Source organism: Hirundo rustica, chromosome Z (assembly GCF_015227805.2).
Source record: "Hirundo rustica isolate bHirRus1 chromosome Z, bHirRus1.pri.v3, whole genome shotgun sequence".
Taxonomy (NCBI): domain Eukaryota; kingdom Metazoa; phylum Chordata; class Aves; order Passeriformes; family Hirundinidae; genus Hirundo; species Hirundo rustica.
In genome coordinates this window covers 32,182,914-32,207,829 of record NC_053488.1, presented here as the reverse complement: position 1 = coordinate 32,207,829, position 24,916 = coordinate 32,182,914, and the positions used below count along the sequence as shown (strand labels likewise).

The 24,916-nt window shown below is 39.0% G+C and overlaps 1 long non-coding RNA gene across 2 annotated transcripts in view; it reads left to right on the top strand.

Annotated features, from left to right (window-relative positions):
- LOC120765993 (uncharacterized) overlaps positions 1–21,184 on the top strand; it is a 32,031-nt gene extending 10,847 nt beyond the window's left edge. The window contains exons 2-4 of one of the 2 annotated variants that reach the window (XR_005704542.2): positions 14,591–14,677; positions 17,075–17,638; positions 17,819–21,184. This is a non-coding gene — a long non-coding RNA (uncharacterized LOC120765993). The remainder of the gene's footprint in view (positions 1–14,590; positions 14,678–17,074; positions 17,639–17,818) is intronic. The other variant, XR_005704543.2, reaches the window with a different exon arrangement.
- Positions 21,185–24,916: the final 3,732 nt, after the last annotated feature.

Below are 24,916 nucleotides of genomic sequence, written 5' to 3'. Positions count from 1 at the left end.
TCTTCCAGAAGAGAGGTGGTCTGTCTGCTCTTTTTTTTTTTTTTTTTTTTTTTTTTAAATGTGGACGCAGCTGTGACTCAAACATCAAGAAAATAGTGAAGGAGAAATGTGAATTTATGGAACAGTCAGTCTCATAGTCAGCTGAACATAGCCTCTAATACAAGCTATGTCACTGGCTCATTCTATCACCCTGAGTATCTAACTTCTCTGTCTCCCTCCTGGGACTGTGGCATTAGATTATTAGCATTTGCACAAAACGTCAAGAGACGAGAAAAACCTTTAGCAATGTTTTCTTGGGGATGTAGTAGGAAAATGAACTGGGTAGCAGTTACAGAAGAAGTAAGTCCTAGAGAATGAGTGCTGAACATGAAAATGGATCATCACTGAAGGTACCTATGAAGAAAAAATGACATGATTTTTTTTTAAAATCTCACAGAACAGGTACTATAAATAAGTGGTAATACTGTGAAATATTAACCAGACAAGGCAAGTGATGATTATGAAATTTCAGAGTTAAGGGGCTTTCATTATAACTTTTTGATATGAATACTGTGGAAGATGTTGCAAAATGCCTTCCAGTGATAAAGAGTTAACCATCACAATGGCTAGATATCCTGTTGGTTATGAAATGTTTCTTCTTTGTCAGACTGCCTCACTCCTTTGGAAGACTTTATGAGTTAGGTCACCTAGCAGTTTCCTTTGAAAGATATTTTTTGAGTAGAACTATAAATTCTTTATAAAAATGTATATAAATAAAAATGTATAAAAATGTATAAAAATGTATAATAACACTATTTCTGATGTTGAACACAGTTGGCCTGCACTAAATTAATTAAAGAAAATTCATTTTCTTTACTAGGAGGGGGAGAAAGTGCATAAGAAAGCAGGAAATGTTCTTTACACATCTCTCTCTCTTAGGGAATAATTGAATGCCAAGACTGCTGACCAGGATGCAGCTATAATGAGCTTTTATTAACTTTTCTATTAGTTCTCCAATTCCTTGTCTACTAAGATCCCCTCCTTTCATATGACAGCAATCCCAGGTGGATGACTATGCAGTAATGTGTTGATTTTGCTCAGCTAATAAATGTGGAAATAAGAAAATGCTTTCCCTGAAGCTAAGCAGCATTGTCTGGAAATATATCCTTTGCACACAGTGTGTCCATATGTCTGGCAACAATGTAAATATGGGTTCCCATCACTCAAAGTTTAAGTGTCTATCGAAGAGCAGGACAGAGCTGGGCCATTACTGTGGGATCATAGTTCACTATTGGAGGTAACACACCATTGCTGTTTGGTAACAACATATATTTGAAAAGCTTATGCACCTAATAGCTTAGTAAAATCTTATGCCATTATTACTCAGGTGCATTAGTACTGCTAAAGGGCTACTCCAGACCGAGATAGTAAAACCATGGCTGAACCCAGTTTCTGGCTGGACAAAAGTCTTTGTCTTCCTTCTTTTCCAAGGAAAGTAACTTTACAGCTTTGTATGTCCAGCAAGTTCAAAGGGAGGAGGTAATGGAGAGTTGAGGAAAGAGCTGATTCATTCCTTAAAATACAATGTAGCTTATGGGATAGTCATTCCAGGTAAAATATCTTATGTTTTGTGTTTTATGGATTGTAGAGAAAAAAACCTGTGTACCTACATACCCTTGGTACTAGCCAGAATGTTCTCCCAATAATATCTCTTCAGTAGGGGTGAATGAGAAGGTAAGATGGGGCACAGGGAGTGTGCAAAGTACACAGGAAGAAGGGTAAGGAGCAAAAAGAGATGCCAGTGCCAGTATAATTGACTAAGTTGGATCTCACAGCTAAGTACAACTCTACTAAGTCTTCCTGTGGGGACCTCACCCACGTCTCTGGCACTTCCACTCCAGATAACCTAAGCTGACATTCACCTTGGCTGCATTACAGAAGTAATATTTTCAGCTGGACGAACTGTTGTCAAACAGCAGCTCCATTGCATTACTCATGCCTTCTTCTGGTAAATATGAGCATGCATGTTGTCTTTTCCATAGCATAGGGTTTTGGTTTGGATTTTTTTTTTTTTTTTTTTTTTTTTTTTTGGCATACTGAGGTATTCTCAATCTCCCTTTCCACTTTTCAGTCTTCCCAGGTTTACTACCAAAGAATGGTTGTGTATCATTCACTTACAGTACTTTGACAGGAAGCAAACCATGGTTTTGATCAATTTTGTAAAGCAGTTTTTTTTAGTGTGTGAGATGTAGTTGTGGGGAAAAGTTATTGCACTTTACATTTTGCCTTCCAGTTTTTTAACTTTATGGTAAAAATGAGGCCTTCATGGATATTAATACAACACTGACAGGACCAGCCTTTTTTCATCCTAGTCTACAACAGACAAGATCCTAGATATTAACAAGAGGAATTGCAAAATATTTGCGCAATGGGAATACTACTTAGAATAGCATCAAAATTGTTACATTGGATAAAGAATCATTCAGCTAGTTACCCAGTTGCCTCTGAAAAAAAAAAATATTTAGGAAAAAGGGTGGGATGATTTGCACCAATATTTATCCTCCCAAAAAACTGTCAGTCAACAATGTTTTTCTCTCTTCTGAGAAACAGGATTTGTCAGACTTCCTGAGCCAGTGGTATTTAACATATAAACAAAGATTTAAAAAAATATATTTTTTAAAAAAAATAGGTGTTTTTCTACAAAGTGGCTGTTCATTTGGGTTTGGCTTTTCATTTAAAAAAAAAAAAAAAATTGCAAAATGTCTAACTACAGACCTGCGTAAAAACAATTATGTGTAGGGCAATCTCTATTTTTTTCCCATCAGCTTTCAATTTTTTATTAGTCTACTTCCCAATCAACTTGTTCAGTAAAAAATCATAAATCTGGCTACTTTATTCTGCTCTGATTTTTGTGATATTTCCTTTCTTTGATCATTGTCAAATCGTAGTCAATGAATAGTCTAAAATTAGTGGATCTATGTGTGTAGTAAGGTGATAATGTGCTAGGCAGATGGTAGGATTTGTCCTTTCGTCTGTGCTGTCAGCTGCAGACAGACACTGGTGGAAGAGTACAGAATTACAGCTTTAAAATATGTTCCCCAGATGTAACCATTTTATAATCAGCACAGTAAAACAAATATAATGCCCTAGACCAAAAGCAGCTAAAAAAGGTCCCTACTTTCAGGCTTTATTTACATGCACTCTTTCATCCAAACACCTTCAGTCTCAAAAAACTGATGAACAATGGAATATGTTTTTATTGTCATGTGTTAGGAACACTATGGCATAACTTTCCTGGGGTTTCATTGGTCTGTCTCTTGTTTAGGACATCATACTTCTGTCAGATCATAAAAAGTAAACAGATGGACGAAACCAAACTAGATCTACCCATATTTACCAGAAAAACTAATTATACTTTTTTCACATTTTCTCTATTTAGCAAGGAATTTGAACTCTTTGACCCTGCTGTAAAGCTCATGGCAGAAGAGGTGATTAGAACCCCTTTTTGTGGCAGGAACACAAATGCGTCTTGGTGTATCGTCCTAGGAAAAGCAGAAACTTTGCTCTAGTTAGTGTGGCCCCTGTCTCCCATGTTTTTCCTATAGGTCCAGTATTTTACTTCAAGGAGATATGTATGTGCAGGGGATGTTCAGCACTGTCTGTCCTGCCCACCGCACATAATTTCTGTTTCCTGGTTGAATGTCTGGGAGTATTCATGTGTGGAGGCTCAGTGCCAGTTATGGGTCACAGGTTCACGTGGGTCACAGAGGTGCGCACGAGGTGCCAGCAACAGCAGACACCAATGGTGTATAGGGTAAGAGGTTTGGGAGCCACAAACCAGTGGCCTATGCTGGGAACTGTTGAGAATAGAAGGTGTGAGGATTGTCTACTGGACTGACTATAGGTTCAAGTCAGGTACTTCAGAGACACAGGATCTGAGCTGAGCAATAGTAAGTTCCTCCAGTCTGAACCAGCTAGCAGAGAGAATTGCTGATGAGTCCGAAGCAGCTGCAGATGTATGTCTACAGCCATTTACTGGAGTGATACATATTAATTTAAACCTATGGGCCTTGAAGTAACATCCTTTCCATTTTACACTTGGAAAAGCTGAGGCAGAAAAAGGAGACAGAAACCAATTTACCTAACAGGCCAAAGGCAGATCACCTGTGGTTTTGACTTCTGGAAAAGTGAGAGTCACCACTCAAATGTAGTGAATAACACAGAACATCTCTAAGCTCGGAGTGCTGTGGGTGAAGAGGAGTGGAGAGGAACAAAAGCCCTTCGGCTCAACTAGCAGTTGTGTCTGTGAGAAGAAGGTGATGATTGTAGATGTCTGCCACTTCTCACTTCAGCAGGCACAGGTTAATATCTTGCAAAATATTCAAAGTTAAGGCACCATGCATTTTATGCTACATGTCCTAAATCAAATCAAAGAAACATAGAACCAGGACACTTCTAAGAAGTCATATTTTAGGCTGGTAACCTGTTATACATAAGGTATAATAACTACTTGTGGGAACTGACAGTGGTCAGAGGAATTTCTTAGGCATCAGGCAGTAACAGCAGAGCCTAAGTCTGTGTGAAATCAAGTCACATGACTTTCTCACACTGGCTGAGAAATTGTGAGGAGGAATCAAAAATAATCCTTGGAAGGTGAAAAACCATTAAGGTGGAAAACCGTTAAGGTGAAAAACAGTTTGCAGGTGGTGTTTATTCTGACTTGTTGTTTACTTGTAAAAAATGGTCACAGGGTGTTGTTCTGAATACCCAGTCATGTTCAGTGTATCATAAAAATGTACAAAAAGGACATGCCTTTCAATAAACTTTGCTTTTTGTGCCCTCCAAGGAGATTGGAGTTATATAGTTATTACTGCCATCCCGAATACAATAACGATAGCTACTATAATGCATGATTTATCCTGTCTTATTATTTAGTAGTCTTTCAAACTGTATAGCTTTCCATTCTATCCTCTGCCTTGCTCCAAACCACACACTGAAGAAAATATTTCTACCACTTAGCATTAAAGTCATTAAGACAGACCACAGTGCAATTAGACTATTGTCTTACTGAAGGTGCATAATAGAATGGCATATGTTTTTTTCTTATACTTTGCACTTGGTTTGTGTCAAGAGCAAATCTCAAATGGCAACATATGAAGTCTGTTATATGTATGAACATATGAAGTCTGAAGATGATGGCTAAATATATTCTACTGTGACTACTCTGTAGATCCTTTTTCCTTGCTTCAAGCACCACTAAGCAAGCTAGAAGCTATGCAAAAATGCAGGCTGCTAGTCTTGACTTCCTCTGTGGCTGGTGAATTCTAGAGGTTTTCATCCTGAGTTCCTTAGTTAAAACTTGTCAGGACACTGAGAATTTTTTACTGGCATACATGAACTGGGGTCTGTGGCAGAGACAGGAGACAAACCAGACGTGAACCCTTGTAGTGTTAGAGAAAAATACTGACCTGGCTAAGCTTATCTCGATAGTTTCATTTTGTGTGAAAGCTACCAGGAAAGTCTTCTGAGTCAGCTAGAGTATGACAACACTTGCCAAAATATCAGTCCATGCTAATCTCAATGCTAGTTATTAAGTTGCTATTGGAATCATGAAGGAGTGAAGTGAATGTGTCAGGAAGTGTAAGACTGGGGGCAGTGGATGTTGTCTTTACTTCCTACAAAGCAACAGTATCATAACTCCTAGCTTCAGAGCACCACATTTACGCATTGATGTCTTTGTATATGGGGTGAGATTTTACATATATATATATACACACATGTGTGTAACTGCACACAAAATAAAAATACACGTGCCTGAATATACTTATTCATGTATATGCTCTTCACATGTCTGCAAGAGCAAGCGCAAGATCTAGCAAACAGCTTGAAGTCTTCTGTGTGAATGCTTGCATTTTGATAGGAATTATTATGACATTATAATTCAAGCACAAAAAAATCATGCTTCATTTTTTTACTCTCATCCAAGTCTGCCTGAATGTGACAGGGATTATTGGAAACAGGCATTCTCTTTGAAGGGAAACCATCCCTGCTATCTTCTGTATCGAAACTCTGAGACTTGAAGAAAAGGCACTATAAGATGACAGTAGCACAGCAATTTGATATTTGATATTTTTGAGGTTTAGATGGCCCTAGGGTTTTATTGCCCTAGGTGTCATCCTATATCTTAATGTTGACAAAAATGAGTTACCACTGTATGAAGAAAGTAAGAAAAAGGGTAACAAGGTACCTGGTTGGGAGAATTCTGAATACAGCCTGAGTCATTTACTTAACATTGGTTAGCTGGATCTTTGACAAACATTCAGATTCATTCCCATCCCTGTTTTGAAGCAGATGAATTCCTCTGTCAGCATAAGTGGGTTGTTGCAGTTGCTAGTATACATGAACATATACTGTGCCTATATGGTGCCTTCAAATAAAAGGCTGGGGAATAATGCCACTCAATTTGCAGCAAACAGAAACTGAATGAAGATGATTAAATTTTTGTTGCTTGCTAGGAAGGCAGAGGTTCCTGTGCTTTAAATTAATGGTTAAAGGAACTGAGAACACTTTAAAGGTTCTCCAAAGCTATTATGACCTTTCAAGCCAATAGCTATCTTAGGAAAAATGAGTTAGAAACTTTAATTAAGAAGGAACTGGTATAATTTCAGAATAAATGGGAACAGAATGCTGTGTAGAACTAAATGATATCAGTGTTGAAAAATGATAGCAGACTGGAAAAAAAATGTTTTAAGGGCAGAGCCTGTATTATGAGTTCATGAGGGCCTGTTCCCTGTCGTACTGCACTGTTTGACTGATTAGTGTCCAGAATAGGTCACAAGGCACTCTGTTTTAGGATAACTTTTCAGAATGAAAATTTTAAGGTCTATTTAAGCAATACATTCACTTCCACACTATGTAAATCAATAAAACTTCTAACAACTTCCCAGCTTCCAGAATTTATTCAGACATAAATATTGTGGGGATTTTTTTTTCTTTTCTTTTCTTTCCACTAAAAAAATCCCCAGTCTTTTACTACCTTCTTACTGGCCGGTTTTTACAAGGATTTTTTTAGTTAGTTAGTTAGTTAGTTAGTTAGTTAGTTAGTTAGTTAGTTAGTTTGTTTGTTTGTTTGTTTGTTTGTTTTTTATGATACAAAATACACAATAGTGAATTCACTCAAGAATGTGCTGTAGCTGAAATTAACTCTTCTGATATCACTTAAATGTGTTTTTGTCCAAGTTTACTATAAACTGCATCATCATGGCTTTTTAAAAAATTTGGGACAAGGTCAATCATGATTAAATTAGGATCATTAAAGAATGCTGGTAAGAATGGAGTGTGAATTATAAAGAACAGCAGTTAAGGAGTGCAAGTGAAAAAAACTAGCGAGGCCTAGTTTTCAGTGAATTTAAAGCAGACATCTTAGCTACCAGACCTTCTCCTGAATCAGGCACTGATCTTGGGCTCTCTTCCACTCAGATTTTACATGAATTTGTAGTTAACAGATATTTGTCCTCTAGTTTCATTTTTGGATGAAAAAGATATCTAGCACTTTAAAAGGCACATTACTTATCATCCATTTAAAATAATTTAAAATAATTAAAATAAAATATAAGGAGAAAACTAGAATTATTTCATTACTTTTTCATAAAAGGAAAATAAATTTAAGTGACTGTGAATATCAGAGTTAGAAGCAGCTGTAATGATCAGAAAAGATGTTGCAGATATGTAAGTTTACTGGGGAGAAAAAGCCATATATAAAGTCAGATATGTTTTAAAAAAAGGAATTGCTCCATTGCTCAACACAAACTTGTTAAAGATTGCTGTACAGTACTTGGTCATCCTTCTAAGGCTTTCTTTGGGAGGGGATGTGTTTGAGATATATGCAGAGGGACTGAAATGTGCTGGCAGGAAATAAGCCAGTGTATATGGTATTTGGGGCTTTTTGTTTGGTAGGCTGGACTAGTTCTGGAAACTGTTCTTAGGATTTGGCTCTAGAACAGAAAACTTCTGAGAAGGAAGCAAGTGGAATTGTACAACAGCTGGTCCATCCACAACAGCAGGTCAGTGGGAAAGTGCTAATGTCATGCTTTTTAGTGGGTCTTTGGATGCAAGAATCCAGAGTGAATTTTTCCATGAAAGGAGCAAAAATTGCTATATGATAGCTGTGCCCAGAACAACAGTGATGTAATGAACCCTTTACAACACTCCTGTCCCACTGAGCCTTTCCTCTATACACCATACTGTCTCTGATAACAACCTTGAATGAGAGGTTTCTAAGCTGAAAGGTTCAATATGTTGTAGGAAAGGGGTCACTGAGCCTGAACTACATCCAACAAAGTCTAACTGGTTAACAAAGGCCTTTTGATGAAAGATGTTTTGTATCTGCAACTGGATCCCTTTTCACTGCCTCTCTTCTACCACCTGCTCAAAGAAACTCATGTACATTCATAAAATAAAGACTATCCAAATGCGTCAGATCAGCACACTGTAAGCTTTTCAGCTCTCTTCCTACATAATGAAGAAATTCTTATTATTTCTGTAAGGAAGCAGCAAATCTAATTTAAAAAGATGAGGGAAATTCTTAATTATATGCATATATAAAGTTTATCATTCAAATGTACTGAGATGTACAAAATATTATTTGCTTTAAAGTTGGACAGTCATTGCATATCGGGGCACTGAAACAATTGCACAATGAGGTTACATTTAAAAAAATGTGTTTGAATTGGTTGCAAACTGCTGAAAACATTTAAGGAACAGGGAGATTGTGCTTATAATAGTTTAGGGTCTGTGTGTTTGAGTTCAGCAATTACATGTTCTTGTTGCACAGAAGAGAATATGATCCATCATGGGAAGCATTAAATGGAAAAGGAATGTTTTCATTAAATTCAAAACTGATTTATGGCCCATTGGTTGCATCTCATACTGGAAAAAGGAAACTATAAATAAAATTGTTTAGTGGGAGTTCAGTATACTTTCGAAAGGGCAGTTTAAGTTGTTGGTTTTAAACTTTAAATTAAACTTCAAAATTTTAAAATATATTTTGAATAATGACATCAGTTTCAGTCCTAGATGCTTTTCCATGGTTTGTGACTTTCCATGCTTTGTGACTGTATTCCTTGAAGTTTCTGTGGTGTTTCTTTAGAGAGACGCAGACGTCTGTCGATGGCAAAAGGAAAGAGAGTCTGCTCTTTCTCTGGGGGAGGGGGATCAGGGCTTTATTTGGGTTCCAGTTCCTTTAGCTCCTTCAGCTCCTTCCCTGTCCCCGTCCCATGGCAAAAGAGGCTGCCCCGTCTCCATCCCAGGGCTTTTATCCAGGGGGCAGGCCCTAGGGGCAGGGACAAGCCACTGCCCCATCAGGGATAAGGTGGGAGTGGAACAGAGTTGGGTTACATTCCAGTGTGGGAGGGTGGGTGAGGCAGAGGAGCAGGGACAAACCACGTGATACAGTTTCCAGGGAACAGAAGAAACATTATAAACCCCAATATAGAAATACAATATAAACCAAATTAACGCACTGCAACATCTCCCTCTTTCTTATTAAATTGAGGAGGAAGGCTCAGTCTGTGGGAGATGCTCAGAGTTCGGACCTTGAGTACCTTTAAAGCTGAGTAACTTTAAAGCTGAGTACCTTTTTCAGCTTTAAAGCTGAAAAATAAAAAATAACATTGAGTGCAAACGAACTGTCCAGAAAACACTGTTAAGGGAAAAGGATAATTAGAAGGAGAGGGTTTGGCGCTTTGTCCTCCTCCAGGCAGCACTGGCCACTTGTAAACCCTCTGCAGGTGGCTTTGCAGTTTTAGGGATGAAAGGTTTCACCCACTTGACTGGCACCCACTTGAGACCTGGGGGAGTGGACACACAGGTGTACCCACGACCCCAGCTGACTTGATCATGAGGACTTTTTGTTTCTCTGGTCGCTGGATCCTTTACTATCACATCCAGTAACTTTTGCTGAAAAGTGGAACTGGTTAAAGCACAGTTTCTTAATTCAACATTAGCATTTTCCATTTTTTTCTCCCTCCTCCTCGGACTTGCCCCATTTATGTCAGCCCGCTGGGCAAGCTGGTGCTCATCTTTTAGTTTTCTGAAAGGTTCTCCTTGGGCCCCTGAGACCCCTTGCCCTCATTGTCCCAAAAGTCCAGAAATTGCTTCTTTAAAGGGCATTGAGATGCCCAATGTCCAGCCTGATCGCACAGGAGACACGTTGTTCCTCTCTTGGGCGGTGGCTGTGGCACAGGCACAGGAGGCACAGTGTCTGCAGCAGCAGCTTTTTGTGGTGGCTTGACTCTGGAATTGTGGTTTTGGTGACCTGTTGTGAAGGGAACCTTCTTGGCACACACCTGGAGCATGCCATCTAAGGTTGGCACTGGTTCCATGGGCAGGCTGAGGATGGCTGCCTTGCACTGTTCGTTTGCATCAGCCAGAGCCATCTCCTCCAGGACCTGTTCCTGGGCTCCTTCTTTCTTAACCTGTAACTAGATAGCTCGGGTTAACCTCTCCACAAATGCTACAAAAGGTTCTGATGGAAGCAGAGGAATTTCCTGAGCCTGCTTGAGGGCTGAGACCCCTTCACTATCACCACATAGATGAATTGAATTAGGAAATTATTATTATTAACAGCTGTTTCAGGATTTTGCCAAAGCTCCAGAAATAAATCTCTTTGGAAGTTAAAGAGAACTGTAGGATTCCCTGCTAGATTTGCTTTTAAAAGGTTGTAGAAGTATTCACTTTCATATCCAAAATTGATCTGAGCTTTGCATAAATCCTGAATCACTTGTTGGGGGAAGGATTCCCAACAGCCATGGACAACACCCCCTCTTTTTGACTGTCAATATGTGAAAGGGGTGGCAGAAAACCAGGATTGCTTCCTGCTTCCTGCTTCCGGGTTCCCGGTTCCCGGTTCCCCCTCCTTCCCCTCTGGGGCATGGGAACCGGGACTGTGGGCGGGGAAACCGTGGGAACCAGGGGCAGGGAGGGGCTGGAGGCTTGAGTCACACGGGGAGGAGTCGGAGGGCGGAGGTTTGAGGGTAGGGGGCAGAGACAGAGGAGAGGGCAGTGCCAGGGGTGCACCGAAGGGAAGGAGGGGTCTGGGAGAGGAATGGGTTGCTCAGGTTATGAAAGGGATTGAGGGAAGGAGGGACAGACAAAGAAAAAGGCTCCTCATGGCTGGAAAAAGGAGTCTCCGCCATCTTGTGATCCCCCTAGAACTGAGACCAGCTTGGGAATCACTAAGATGGGGGGGTTTGAGCACCCAAACTGTCTGCAAAAGTACAAACTGGGGAAGAAGGGAGGTTTGGGGAAAGTTTAGGGGTTTCTTGAGGAATCTGGACAGAATTCCTTGAGCAGGGGAACTCTGGAATTTGGGGAAAGCCTGGGGAGTTGCAGCTTCCCTGCCCTGTCTGGTGGGCTGCTTTCCTCAGAATATCCAAGCCTGAGGGAAGGGTTTTAGGGTCGGGAGAGAGGGAAACTGAGGAAACTGGGGAAAATCCACAAAGAACTGGCTTTTTTTTATTATTATTTTTATTTTTTATTTTTTTTCCTTTTCATTTTGCTTTTGCAACTAACTGAATTTTTAAGCTCCAAAAAGCAAAATTTGCAGTTTTGTTACCCTTTGGGGAGCCTGATTCAATTAATTTTTTCGTTGTATCCTCCAAAAATTCTGGGAAGTTTATTTGCTCTAATGATACATGTGGAAACTGAGAAAACAACCACCAAATTAATTTTTTTCAGCTGTTTCTTTGAACAATGGGTCCCCCATCATCCAAAGCACTTAGAATTTGGTAATACTCTTTTTTTGATACACAGACAGCCTAGCACCCATTTTTGGCTCAGATTTTAAGTTTCTGTGTCCCCTTTAACTGTGACTGGGAAACCGAAAGGAAAAAAACCCCGTGCTGGAGAGAAAAAACAGCAGAAGGGGAAACAGTTACCTTTTCCACCCCCTGGGCTGCACAGCCAAAACTGAATTTGCTACTTAAGCACCCTGAAGGTTTACTCTGAAAGTAAAAACCTTCCCCCGAAAGGAAAAAAAACCCTTTTCCTGAGGAACAATGCCTCTGAAAAGATTTTTCCTTAGATCCCAAAGTGGTAATACTTACCAAACATCCAGTGTTCAGATGAATCTTTCCTTTCTTTCCCAATCACTCCTTTTGCCTGAGACTGACCCTTTTGGTGCAAAAAGACCTTCCAGTCTCGGTTCCCAGGGTCGGCTGTCCACTCACACATGGTCACCTTCTCTGGGAGCAGCCTGCTGTTCGGGGGGCTTCTTCGCAGCACTCTGATGGGGTTTTTAAGTCCAAGGGAAAACTACAGCCTTGGTCTGTGGAGTCCTGTGTTTTAGAGGCTCCACAGTGAACACCAAGCCTGACGGGTCTGTCCCTCTGTGTGGATGTGCTACTTTTCAGGACTCATGTGTCTGCATGAGGTTCCTCAGCCACGTGCTCCATGCGTGATTCTTCCATCCTTCTGGGAACCCCTTGTGGCATCGAGCCTTATGTTTGGGCATCAGCTCTGGTGGTTCTTTAGAAAGATATAGATGTCTGTCAATGGCAAAAGGAAAGAGAGTCTGCTCTTTCTCCAGGGTGGGGGGATCAGGGCTTTATTTGGGTTCCAGTTCCTTTAGCTCCTTCAGCTCCTTCCCTGTCCCCGTCCCATGGCAAAAGAGGCTGCCCCGTCTCCATCCCAGGGCTTTTATCCAGGGGGCAGGCCCTAGGGGCAGGGACAAGCCACTGCCCCATCAGGGATAAGGTGGGAGTGGAACAGAGTTGGGTTACATTCCAGTGTGGGAGGGTGGGTGAGGCAGAGGAGCAGGGACAAACCACGTGATACAGTTTCCAGGGAACAGAAGAAACATTATAAACCCCAATATAGAAATACAATATAAACCAAATTAACACACTGCAACAAGTTTCTAATATATCTTCCTAAAGAGAAAAATTCCTGATGAAAAAATTGATCCAAAACTGATATACTAGATGGGTAAAGAAATGCCTGAATACATCAAAATTGATTATCTCAGTAATGTCTGAAGGTCAACTCATTGAGAATCAGTTTTAACGCAAATTATATTTCCCATAACCTACTTAAAACAACAACAACAACAACAAAAAAAACACCTAAAAAACCCCCCCAAAACCCAAACCCAAACCCAAACCCAAGCCAAACAAACAAACAAACAAAAAAAAAACACAAAACCCCCCTCAAAATCAAAACAAACAAAACCTCAACAACAAAAACAACCAAACCAAAACCACCACCAACAACAAACCCCAAAACAAACCAAAACAACAACAACAGCAAAAAAAAAGACTAGAAGGAGAGAAAGAAAACGAAAAAAGTCCGCGGATACATCATGTTGGTCTTCACTGCAGTACAAATCTGCCTAAAGGAAGAATGTTGCTACTTTGTATCAATTCCTTAAAGGTCAACATCACCATTGCTAGTCTTTGGATACCTGGTACCAGGGACTTAGATTTATATTAACTAGTGATATTACAAGAAAATGGGTTTAAAATTGATTTCTGAATGACACAGAGATAAAAAGAGAGTGGAGTGGGGAAAAAAAGTTATATTATAACCTTATTTCAGAAAGAAATCTGTCATGCCCTAAGACAACCTATGACACAGAAATTAATTTTGTGTATGTGAAAAAATTAGTTATTCATTAATAAGTTTTTCAGTTCAGCTATATAGTGAAATAGTTGGTGTTTCCCTTTTCCATATTTAGGTCTCCTTCTGAACAGTTTACCTTCCTTGCATGAATAAATGAACACCTTATCTGAAGTTGATAATACAAATAATAATAAAAAGAGAAAATTTGTATATGTTTACAAACCTGCATCTTACACTGAAGGAAATTTAGTTAAGCAAGAACTTTAAGCATTTTTTACCTTCCTGAAATGTTAAATTGAGTGAAACCTCAAGATCTTGCTCCAAACGCTCACCATATTTGGAGAAATTCAAGCAGAGCCAATCTCCTCAGCTGTTTCTGTTCTGTATATGAGACTAAACCAATATCTCATATCCAAACACCAATGCCTTGAGTGAGAGGGAAAAATTAGTGATGACAGGGAATGAACAAAATAATTTTTGATGCAGCAATCCAGAAAACATAATCTATGAAACAGGCCCAGTTCCAAACTAATTAAGCAGACAACTAACTACAGCTGTTGATTATGACTGATTGTGCCAGTTTAATACTATGGAATAATTTTTGTAAAAAGATAAAAGGGAAGGTGATAAAGAACAAACTTTAGCCATGCTTTTATCATCAATTAAGGTAATTTCAGAGAAATTACATATAATTTGTTAAAGAATTCTTCCCATTTAATGATAACTCTGATTTCACAATTAGAGGACACTGCTTTCTAAGACTTTCAAGGCAGGATAAAACATACCTGAGGCAGTAGTATCCCTCACTAGGGATCTAATGTTGCTGTGAGAGGTATTTTGTCAGATTTTAGCTATATACTTTTAAATCTGCAATTCCTTAACCAGCGCAGTGATCCTAATGAAGACAAGGTGCTTTTCCTACCCTTCAGACAAGGAACTAGCATAGGTGCTACTGTGTGATATGTGGGGGCCTCTCATTTGTCTCTCCAAATAGGCTTTGATGGTTGCCATAAGGTGCCTTTTCAAATTTCTGGAGTGGAAAGAAGCTCAAGCCTGCAAGAAAGTCTAGTGGAGAAATCAGGTAAGGTCAGACAGGGAAAACAAACAAATATGGTGGCTATGTGTGGAACAAGCAAACATCTTGTACTAAAAAAAGGTATTTAATTAAGGGTATGCAGCCATTACCTATTTTTTTCTTACTGAGATCTACGTCAGAGACCTGACTATGCAGGAAATAGCAATAAAATAGCTATAAAACCTGCAAGATAGATATCAAAGAGGCAGATGCTAGATAGTCCATTTGAAGGTTTGCTATTTAGTCTGGAAATGAGTAATGGATGTCTTAAGCAAGACTTATTTTTAACAAAACACAAGGTTTTAATTGGGATTGCACTTACGTAGATATAACATCCCAATATGGAGCCTCAAAACTTTTAAAAGTAATTCCTTAGAGAGGACTTTTCTCGCTTTTCTTTGCATTTCCATGTGTTAATTTTGATGTTGTCCACTCCCTGAAATTTATAACAGTTAAGGAGAAGTTAATGGCTCTGACAAGAGGAAAATAAGAAACCTGTTTAAAGGGAAAAGAAAGGAGAAAAGGTCTACATTTTCAGCAGGAGCTTAGTTAATTATCTGAATCCTTCCCAGCCACCTCTGGCACATGGCATTACCTCAATTTAAAAAAGAAAAATTAGCATTTCTACATTGAGGGGAAAAAACAGGGATGGGAAAATACCAATATATGTGACACAGTTCTTAAGTTTAAAATCCAGGCTTTGTTAGAGTGGACTTGACGCACTGCAGATATAGGGCTTATTTTTCCTCTTTCCTTTTAAATATAATCTTGAACTAAAAGTACAGAGTGGGAGGAGACAGAAAAGTTTTGTGTAAGGTAGAGTTTTGAAGGCTAAGCTGTGGTGCAGAGAATGTAATGAATCTTCTTGTGCTGTTCCATTTATGAATTCTATAGCGAACTCTGGTGCAGCAAAGAAGTGGAATGACCCAAAGTGCTTTCTTTCTCTGCTTATTTGTTAATGACTTTACTCTTTGTTTGGGATGCCTATGGAGTTTTTGGCCAAAAATGACTTGGGCCACAATACATTCAAACCTTTTGAAACTAACAAACCAATCTGTTTACATAATCTGAACACTGTGGATCTACTGTTTTTTTCTGATAAGTCACCTTCACCCTGATCCTTGATACCTCTGGTGGAACACCTCCTCCATTTCCAAGCAGATAAAGGATGAGAAAAGGATGAAACAATTATCAGGAGCACGGTTTTACCATAGGGAAGTAATGACTGACCAACATTATAAGCTTCTGCAATAAATTACAGCAGAGGATGTTGCCTACATGACTTCAGTAAGGCTTTTCACACTGTCACCCATAAGATCCCTGTAGACAAGCTCTTAATGTTGGATGAATAGTCAGTGATGTGGGTTGAAAACTGACTGAATGTCCCAGCCCAGAGAGTGAAACCAAGTCTAGTTAGAGGCCAATAATGGTGGTAAAATATTGGGTAATTACTGAGTCAAGTTCTGTTAAACATCTTTATTAATAATCTGGCTGATGAAGCAAAATTTACCCTCAGCAAATTTGCTGCAGACACAAAACTGGAAGGAGTGGCTGATACACCAGGTGATCCTGCTGCCAGCCAGAGGGATCTCAACAGCCCAGAGAAATGGGCCAACAAGAACTTGGTGAGGTTGAGCAATGGGAAGTGCATGGTCTTGCCCCTGGGGATAAACAAGCTGAAGGCCACTCAACTGGAGAGCAGCTAGACAAATAGCCTAGGATCCTGGTAGCTCCCAAGTTGCACAAGTCAACAATGTGTCCTTGCAGCAAAGACAGCCAATGGAGGAGATGGGATCCTGTGTTGTGTTGAAATACTGCCAGCAGGTCAAGGGAGGTGATCCTTCACTGTACACCCCTCCCCCTGTCCTAGGCACTGCGAAGACCCACTTTAAATCCTGTGTTCAATTTTGGGCCTCTTACGGCAAGATAAACTTTGGGCTGCTGGAGCATGTCCATAGAAAGGCAAAGGAGCTGGTGAAGGTTTTGGAGCACAAGCCCTGTGAGGAACAACCAAGGGAACTGGGGTAGTATAGACTGGAAAAAAGGAGGCTCAGGGGAGAGCTTATCGCTCTCTACAACTGTTTGAGAGGTGACTGTGGTAAGGCATGGGTTTTGTTAATGATCCCAAGTAACAAGTGAAAGGACAAGAGGAAATGGCCTCAAGCTGTGCCAGAGGAGGTTTAGAATGGAAATTAGGAATTTTTTTTTCCTCTGGTAGAGCAATCAGGCATTGGAACAGACCACCCAGGGAAGTTGTAGAATCACCATGCCTGGAAGTGTTCAAAATGTATATGGATGTGCTATTTGGGGTTATGGCTTAGTGGTGAACATGGTGGTGCCAAGTTGATGACTTTTTCAAGGTCTTTTTCAACTGTAACAATTCTATGATTCATCTTTCCTCAGCACTGGTGAGGCCACCCCTGGATTTCTGATTGAGATTTGAGCTTCTCAGTCTAAGAGAGATATGGAAGACATGGAATACTGAAGATTCTCCAGCAATCCAGTCCATGAAGACTGTGAAGGAGAGGTAGCATCTCGCCTTTGAGTAAAGGCTGAGAGGACTGGAGACAGTTCAGGCTGGAAAGAGAAGGTTCTTCAGGAAAGTTATTAATGCATATAAATACTTAAATGATGACTGCAAAGAGGACAGAAACAGGCTATTTAAAAAGCGACAGGACCAGAGGAAATGGGCGCAAACTGAAATATATGAAGTTTCCTGTGAACTTCAGGAAGTACTCTACTGTGAGCGTGTGCGCTGGTTTTGCATTGATTGACATTTGGTGGGGAGGGGAGCTACCCACAGAAGTGATCTTCCTAAGAAAAGCTGTGACAAAGCAAATCAGTGACTAGTTTTGAATATTGACTTCTTGTTAAACCACTAGAAAGTTGAACACACCTCTGTTAATACACATATTAAAAACCGGGAAAGCCTGTGAAAAGTTCTCTTTTCTTCCGTCCTGGGAAGAGGTAAGCTGGCTCGGCTCGCTCTTTGCTGCAGGAGCCGGGTCAGGTGGGCCCTGCCAACAGGGCCGGGCGCCTTCCCGGGAAGGGGCTGGACTGGGCCTGGCGGCTACCGGGCAAGGGCAGGGGAGGAGACAAGGCCCCTCGGTGGGCCCTGGGTGAGATATTATCTCTTCCTTTGCACAGATGAAACTTGCAAAACATTGAATCCCCTCTGAGTGAGAGAAAAGGACAGAATGACAACACGTAGAGACACAACATGAAGACATCAAGGTCAGTGGAGGAGGAGTCGCATCCTAGATGGGAAGAACATGAGAAGATGCTTTAGGCTGAAATTCTTTTGTAAAGCCATGGTGATGGACTGTGGTATATTAGAATATCCCTTTAAGTCATGAAAGATATGGATGGGGAGATGGAGAATAAGTAGAGTGTTCAAATTGCAGGTATGAGCAAAAGGTATTTTGTGTTAAAGTATAAATAAATAAAATAATAAATGTTGAAGTAGCTGTGATCTCATGAGAAGCTTGAACAGAGAGAGGATGAGATGAAGATGAAGGCCTGACTCAGTTCCCAAAGACGAAATTATCTCAGAGAGACATGAAGAAATCCTTTGCTTTTGACCTACTCATCCTTAAAATGGTACCCCATTGCCCATAATGCAACTTTTGGGAAGGCTGCATGAAATGGGAGGGACTTCATAAATGCAGATTCCTGGGCAGCTGTTATTTGTGAGAATTGAAGCCATAGAACTATTTTTCTTATGGAGGAGCTTCCATGGCATGGAAAAAGAGACCCCTCTCTAAAAGAACTGATGAAAGACTATTTTAGAGGTGATAAATTGACCTGGGTTTTAAGCTTAAAGAAAAGAAGCTTGTATGGGAAATGTGTTTTGAAGTTTTTATTCTGATTCGTATTCATTTTTTCTCCCTTTCTAAAGCTTTCTTTATGCCCCTTAAAGTTTGAGCCTGCTTTGTTTTTTTTCCCAATCCTGTCTCACAGCAGGAAAAAGGAGTAAATAATTCAAGTGAGCACTCAACCCATTACAGAGTGAGCAAGCACTGGTGCAGATTGCCCAGAGAATCTCCTTCCTTGGAGACAGTCCTGGATCAGCTGTTCCAGGTGGTCCTGCTTTATCAGAGCAGATCAAAGCTGCTTAAACAAGGCAGATTATATCCACAGTTCGTTTCCAACATAAATCATTCATGTTCTTTCCTTCAATGATCTCTGGATAAAACACTTTCCCATAGCTATTTTTGCATAGCTATAATATCTTCTTAAACTCCTGCCAGCATACCTCCTAGGAAAAGAAAATGTTCTTATTGAAATTGTTAGAACTATTGCTAGTATTGTTTATGCTAATGCAACAATATATTTAGATATATTAGTATTAAAAAAAATCTGCTCTGCTACATAGTCTGTTCCTCTTTTTACTTGAAGTTATAGTGTAAATGCTGTCTTTTATAAGAAGTTTATATGTTCTAATGAATAACCCACACCAGGATGATTATACTTGAAATGAAGCAAAAAAGACAATGATACCAGCTGCTGTCAATGAGGTTTTATTCTGAAGTATATAGTAATTGTGCTAGGAATGCACAACATAGTAAGAATGTCTAGAAATGAGAGAGCAATCTTATATAACTGATTCATTAATATTTTGCTTAGTTTTCACGTAATTTTATTATAAAAACTTGAGAGGGTGTTTTACTCTTTGTGAGTGTCTGGACACAAATATAAAGCATTGAACTATTTAGTTAGCAGAAAATGGACACACAAAACCTCAATGTTTATGCTTTATCTACATTTTACAGAATTAAAATATTTATCTGCATGGTTAGACAACTAATGACACGTTCTTGAAACATCTCTGATTTTCCTAATATCTTTTTGGCAGCTGAGAATTGACCTGTAGTTCCTGCCAAAAAGACTGTGACAAAGCAACCCCTGAACAGGGATGAAGAATCCTGGCCACCTGTAGTGCTAGTTCTTCATGTCCAACCTGCTTGAACCTCTGGCACAACAAAGTTATTTCAGAAATCTTTACAGAATCTTTATAATTATCATGTACTAATTACAGGAGAGGAACAAACCTATGAACAGCCTAGGCCAATCTATTGTCTATAAGAATTTCCAAGTGTCTCCATGGACAGCACAAATTATTTGAAAGACACAAAGTCATGGAACAGGTTACCATGGGAAGAATCTTTTCCTAATGCTGGCTGATAATCAGTTTTGTACCAAGGCATGAGTCCTTTTGTCTCAGATATACATGTAAACTGAACGAGAGAGCCTTGCCTCCCCTTCACAGTCCAAGGATTACAGTGTGTGGTTCCTGTCAAGCAATGACTTTAGTCTCCAAAAGAGTGACTATATGACAGTGACACTTCTATCCCTAGGTTTTCTGCCATGGAGAGACACAGTCTGTGTTATCACAAGTTATACCCCAGACAAAAATTAACTCCCCAGTTCTTCAATCAACAGCAAAACCACAATTACATATATTCATAATGCACCTTTTAGCTGACTTTCATAAGAATGCCTGATTAAACCTGAGGTATCTTGCACCTGGGTGCCCACAGGTTTTCTTCGAAAACCATACACTGCAGCCGTTAAAAATAAATGCCACTTATTGTTTCCTGAATCTGTCTTTCTTCAGTCTTTCTTGTTCTTTTTTTAACTGCCTGTAATCTGTTTGAACAAAAAGATAGATGTGAAGCAGCTTATTATCTTCTTTCATGGTCTTTGGATAGGTAAAATGGAAAATGACATTGTATTTCTACATGTCTGAGTTTTAACCTATCCTGACAGTGAGAATATTGCAGTTTGCAAATGTTCTCAGTCATAAAAGAGATAAACAGATATTTCTCATAGTGGAAAGCTGGATTCAAAATCATTCTTTTCTTCTGGCTTTTTTTCTTTGTATATTACTGCATTCTCTGTATATGCCCTGCAAGCTCTGTCCCATGTGTCTAACTGCAAATTTGGTAACTGACATCAGCCTCCAACAATGTAGCTTTCATTGTTCTCACATTCTGTTCTCTAATGCACATAGTTTTTCTTCTTTGATAATAAAACCTTTTTGTACTATTCATTAAATAGCAATGTCCCACTGAAAACTAATGCACAGAATTCTCATGTAGAATGATATTTCAAATGATGACCTCTTCTACACCATCCATCTTTCCCTCAAAACTTTTAGCTAGTGATGTTTTCATTATCTTTGTTGACTTTGCTGATGCTTGCAAAATGTTATAAGTTTTGCATTTCTTTTTATGTGCTGGCTATGAAGTTGATTTTTGCTATTTGCAATAACATGTGAACCTGAATATCGTTAGTATTTTTCCTGCAATGTGGAGCTCCTAAAGCCTTTCTTTTTAGAAATATATTGCAGTTATTTGAAGAGTATTTGAGTGCCAAAACACTGTTGGCCTTCCATAAGTTTTGGCCTCAGATAGATGACTGTCTTATATTGATTAACTCTAGTTATTCCAGTAGTTACTTCAGACCTGGTCCCTCTGTATTGCATTCTTTAATCTTTCCCCTACATCTGCTACTGCCATATATTTTCTTTTAATTTTATATATATAAAATAAATACATATTTTTATATTATAAATAAATATTATATAATAAATAAATATTATTTTCTTCTCTATTTGAAAGAATCTCACTCATATGTATCATATATCTTCTTATAAACCCATTTGTTAATGTTGTCTTCTTAGTTCACTCTACAGGAGTTAAATGAAAAATCAGGCAGAACTTGAAATTAAAAACATCAAATACATCTGTCAAGGCTAGCTCTGAATAGATAATCATCTTTCTACTTTTTTTTTTTTTTTTTTTTTTTTTTTTTTTTTTTTTTTTTTTTTTTTGGCTGGGACTCATTATTCAAATCGTTTGTCTGGTCCTTTGTAGTGTGAAGTGATCACTCACTGCTTAAGATACTTGCAGGATTTATGCTTTATTCTGTGAAGGACTTCAACTCTCTCTAAACAATGAAATTGCTTTGCCATTGCTTGACTCTGTTTTCTCTAGAATTATAGCTCTTAAGGTACAGCTCCAACAAGAAAAAATACTGGCCCCTGGTTGTTAAAAATTCTTGCAAGAGGAGTTAGTGAGTAAGGTCATAATCCTCAATATACTACAGGAACTAAAGAGAGGTTTGATATGACTACGCTGATATCATCTCCCAGTGTAAGAAAAATAATAATAATAATAATAATAATAATTATTATTATTATTATTATTATTATTATTATTTTTCTTACACTTATTACACTTACACAATAATAATATTAATAATAATAATCATCTTCATCATCTAGGCTTTATTAAAAGAACCAGTGTGTCATTCAGCTTTTGAAATAGAAACATGAAATGTCAGGGAGACAAAACAGGCTTCTTTTTGAAAGTAGTGTTTATACAAAGATTTTCCACTTGCTGTTCTGGTCTTAAAGGTAGGTTTCAGACTTGTTTTGAATTGCTTTTTGTAACCTTCAGAGTTTTGGTGACACCACAACCTCATCTGGCCACCAACACATTCTTTCTACCATATCTGGCTTGTATGGCTACTCATTCAGCTTTCCCAGGGAATGAGCTCTTTCCCTGCCACCCCAGAGCTCACCCCACCCTGCCCCCCACCAACCTTTTTCCTGAGAGAGCTCATCTGAATTCTTCTTCTAAAAGGAAAAGAGTGCAAACTGAGAAATAAACTAAACTAACATACTGTCCACCAGAGATCTTGTGTCTATAATAGAGAATAGTGAAGTCTAAAGTCCTCAGACACAGTCAATTGCAGCAGTGTTTCATTATGCATTTTAGGGTCTGCTTTTCTCTCCAGGCTGTTTATTTTTGTTTGGTTTGAGGTTGTTTAGTGTTTTGTTTTGTTGGGGGAGGGGGCAGGGAAGTGTTTTTGTTTGTTTGTTTTTGTTTTGTTTTTGTTTTGTTTCTTTTTTGTTGTTGTTGTTGTTTGTTTGTTTGTTTTTAAGTGAAAGATGCATGGTATGTGCATTATCCAGTGTAAATTCTGTCAGATATTCAATCCACCTACTGGATTAAAAGTACTACTTTTCCAAGTACACTGTTGTTTTTAATTACCTCTTCAATGAAGCTGAACAAACTGCCGTCAGGTCACACCATCCAGCATGGTTCAAAAGTTTTATGAGCTATTTTGAACGTCCCAACAAGGTGTGCAACCAGCTTTCACAAAACAGCACACTATTTCTCAGCAAGATAGTGCTTTTACTCTGGATGGTCCCTACAGCGTTGTTGCAAGGCTGCTGTATAAATTCAGCATTTACACTGTTGGGAATGTACACAATCTCCCATTACCAGGATATTGTCCTAAATTTCAAACAGTGGCAGGCACATTTTACCTGTAGCACATGTGCACTGTCTCATGGGAAACTTAACACTGTCTGTAAAAATGGTAATCTAACTATTGAGGAGCTGTAGAGGGAACAGCCCCCTACGCCTTCCATGTGGGTTTATCATGAAGGTAGCACAGTTGCAGGTTGCTCATATGTTCCCAGCTCTGTGATACATCTTCCATTAAGATATTGCAGAGAGTTTTGAATTTGTCTTTTCCATCCAAAATAGTTTCTCTATTTCTGTATTTTTATTTCTTCAGTAAAATTCTTGGTTATTTGTTCAGCACCAACAGCATAGGGGCATAATTGGTGCTTGAACTGTTCATATTAGAGTGTTTAAGGACAACAGGTGGGCACTCGTTATCTTCTAATCCAGATTTCCAATAGAAAAGTGATTTTTAAAATTTCTCTCTGGTTTTTATGCCGGAACTGCTAATAGAGAATCTACTGTTCAACAGTAAATATCATGCCAATTAGAGGTGAGTGAAAGAAATCTTCAGGTTTTCTGCCATGAAAAAGAAAGGGGTGAAGAGCAGGGAAGGGAGAGGTGAGAGAAAGCAAGAAGAATGAAGGGTATTTAATTTCCTACTAGTTCTTATTCACAGCTCAACATTTCTTAGCAGCATGGCAATAATGTTGAGAGACTGAAGTGAGGATCAGGCCATACTGCTAGGCAATGCATATGCAGGAAGAATATTGCCTGTGTTGAAACAGTGCCACAGAAAATCTCTAAGGTCTTCTCCATGGCTTGATAATATTGTTCAAAAATCTAATATAGATCTCCTGGTTTCTGTCTCAAGATATTTGGACCTGGCTGGGATGTGCACACAGAGTCAAGGAGGTGAATGATATCCTGTCAGCCCTGATCCCAGAGCTGTGATAAAAGTGAAAATGGCATGTGAAGGTGACAAGGGAGAGGGATGAGAAACATAGAGGGAGAAGAAGTACACGGAATTAATATGCCTTTGGGAGTTTTGCCCATGGTTTATAGAGACAGTATGTCAGTTAAAGGTAAGAATGCAGCAAACCCAAAGGAGGGTGAGTACTGGAATCAGGAAAAGCAGTCTGAAACAATCTTCCTAATGAATAAACGCAGAGGGCAGCAGAATTCTGAGGTTTTACTCTGCCCTGTATCACCTGCAAATTATACCTAAATATTTTTACAACTTCACATTAGTTACAACAGAGCATACTTCTGGGGTGTTACAGTTGTTTCTTCTGTTGGCATAAAATTTCCTCTTTTCCTTTTCCTCTTACTCCATGCCAGCCCACATCTCATGGAACATGATCAAGTTTCAAACTGCAGTCTGAGATGAAAAGAAAAAAAGGAATAATAAGGAAGGGCCCTGGAAAGGAAAAAATAACTTGTGGTTTTAAGGACCTCCTAAGGAATTCCCAGTGTGGGCCACCTCCAACTTAAAATGCTTTATCTACGAATGCAAACTTTATAGTATCATCTCTAATGTTATGTCTTTGCAGAAAGGATTTAATTACTATTCCATGGACAAATTGCCAGACAATTCCTGCTTGAGTAATTTGTACCTCAGACAAGCAATGTGCCAGATCATTTGAAGAGAATCAGAAGGAACCTATAGTTTTAACACTTTGAATAAAAACCAAAGTTCAGTTTGAGGTTTGGATTAGAAACCTACCCAAACCACCACCCTTGCTATAAATAACTCCACGTTTTAGAGATGTTTGATGTAGGTTTGGATCTGATTTTCAGGTTTGGTCTCATTCCAAGTTTGTTTTTCTGTCATTCGATTTCCAGGAAATATAGGGAATGTTACTCCTGTAAGCAGGCGAATTTAATGACACTTGTAAGTATACAAATTAACAGCAGGTATATCTCTTTTTCTCTGATTCATTCTCAAACTTAGTGACACTGCTGTGACTCTGAATAAAGGACCAAA